This window comes from Acomys russatus, chromosome 1 (assembly GCF_903995435.1).
Source record: "Acomys russatus chromosome 1, mAcoRus1.1, whole genome shotgun sequence".
Taxonomy (NCBI): Eukaryota; Metazoa; Chordata; class Mammalia; order Rodentia; family Muridae; genus Acomys; species Acomys russatus.
In genome coordinates this window covers 56,443,729-56,445,795 of record NC_067137.1, presented here as the reverse complement: position 1 = coordinate 56,445,795, position 2,067 = coordinate 56,443,729, and the positions used below count along the sequence as shown (strand labels likewise).

At 42.0% G+C, this 2,067-nt stretch overlaps 1 non-coding gene across 1 annotated transcript; it reads left to right on the top strand.

Moving 5' to 3' along the window:
* The first annotated feature begins 1,294 nt into the window (after positions 1 to 1,294).
* LOC127197452 (small nucleolar RNA SNORA17) lies at positions 1,295 to 1,419 on the top strand. The gene has a single exon (XR_007831678.1). It is a non-coding gene; the product is annotated as a small nucleolar RNA SNORA17 (small nucleolar RNA).
* The last annotated feature ends 648 nt before the right edge of the window (positions 1,420 to 2,067 follow it).

The window sequence follows — 2,067 nt, the reverse complement described above, 5'->3', positions numbered from 1 at the left end:
GTGGTGACATATTTCTTTATATTTGAATTTTGAGTTCTGAGTTGCACATTTTATGTTACTCTTCTGCTGTTTGATGTGAAAGAAAACATCATCTTTTACAGAAACATAGGTAATAATATTTGTCCTCACACAGGCTCACTGTTGGTGTTATCTGTTATGGGAATGGAGCAAGATGCATATACTTTGCTTATTGTGAGTGTTATTTTCCTTTGGTTTTCTGGACAAGGTTTATGGAAGTGAAGCTAAAAGGGAAGGGTGGAATATAGGTGCACTCTAGGTTCACTCAGCTTGACTGTGTGATGGGTAGCATGTACCTGACGGCAGAAGGAAGTGTCACGGATTTTCAGTGATGTCTGAGTCAGGATGGCTCAGAACAAGCCTATTTCACCCAGGCATGTGCTGAAATTAACTAGAAGACACTTTAGGAAAGAAACAATCAATGTTCATAAAGGACAAGATGGGAATCAATATCAAATACATCTAAAAGATATTTTAGGAGATTGTAGGATTAGAGTGGATCAAGAAAGAGACTTTGAGTCTGGAACGTCAGAGGCACAGGAGTCTGTCTCAAGAAAACTCATGTAGTATACAAAACTTAAAAAACAAACAATCTAATAAACCCAAACAGAAACAACAACAGCAAAACTCCCAGGAGAGTTCCTTTCTGAAGTGAAGTTTGATTTGCTTGACTGTCAGCTTAGCTTGGTCTATGTGACAGTGATGCCTGGGCTTTGACACAGGCTTCCACTAACACAGGGCTTATGGCCAAAGTTCCTATTTAAGGAAGAGAATTTGATAGAGTAAAAGCAAAATGACAAAGGGATGGAAAATTATAAGAACACAGTTGAGATCCTTTATAAATGCAAAATATTACAGAGAAAGGCAGGCCATGAAAAGGGAGCAGTCAGTCACAACATATGATGAGAACACCAACAGATAATTGACAAAACAGCCTAAAAGTATCCCACAAACGTGATATTTGTTAATGGCAAGCTAGGCATCACCAGTAGTCTAAGGAGAAAAACCAAGATGGTGAGTATGAATAAGAGACATACAAAGATATAGAGATACTTCAGGCATTGCTAAGGTCAAGAGAATGTGCTAGAAACAAAGCAAGAGTTAGAATATAGGAGAACAACATTGAGTTTTAACACACTAATTGATGAGCATTTGAAAATAGAGTCAATGGGAGGGAAGAATGCACAAAATTCTGAGGAACATTTTTCTGAGCTAAGTAAAGGGTTTATAATGATAATAATGATGATGATAATAAAAATAACTATTATTAATAAAGCCTGCCTCTAGAGGCATTGCAGATGTGGCTTCTGTATCACATGTGCTTCAGTAGGTGACAGAGAGGCCGTGTCTACACTCAATGTTCTGACCTATGAACATCTGAATGATTAGTAGCCTAACATTCCCTGACAAAAGCCAGTCTGAGATGACTGCCAGTCTTGTGCCACATAGGCCCTGATGGACTCCCAGGGCAGGAAGCAAGCTGGAGACTAGAAAAATGCTACATGGGATCACAGGCACCTGTAGAAGTCAGCCCAAGGTAGACAACCCTTTCATGAGACCACTCAGGAGGGCTGGGCAAGGAGGGATCCCAAGGCAACTACCAGCTTGGACAGGGAGCTAGCCTGAGATGATCACCAGTCCAGTGCTGCAAAGGCTTGGGGTGGAAGGGTATGAAGAGTCAAACCATGCCTGTGATGACTCTTGTCCAATGTCATAATACATGAGTACTCCAGGTACTCAGAGAACCTGGGTGACACTTAGAGGAACAAGTAAGTGGTGGAGAAAAGGAAGAGAAAGAAAAACAGAAGGATGCAGGCATGATGAAGAAAGGCAGAACCAGAGACTCCATGGTAGCAAGGAACATCCTGATGTGAATAGCCTGTGTGGATACTGGGAGCCATGGGCCTGCAGCAGCAGGGGCCTGTTACTACCTGTAACTACCAAAAATCAGACAGATGCCCCTGGTATGGGCAGCCGATGAGGGACACGTTGATGTCTGAGGGCTGTACAGAACTGGCTCCACCTTTCATCTGGGCATCATGGGAGAGT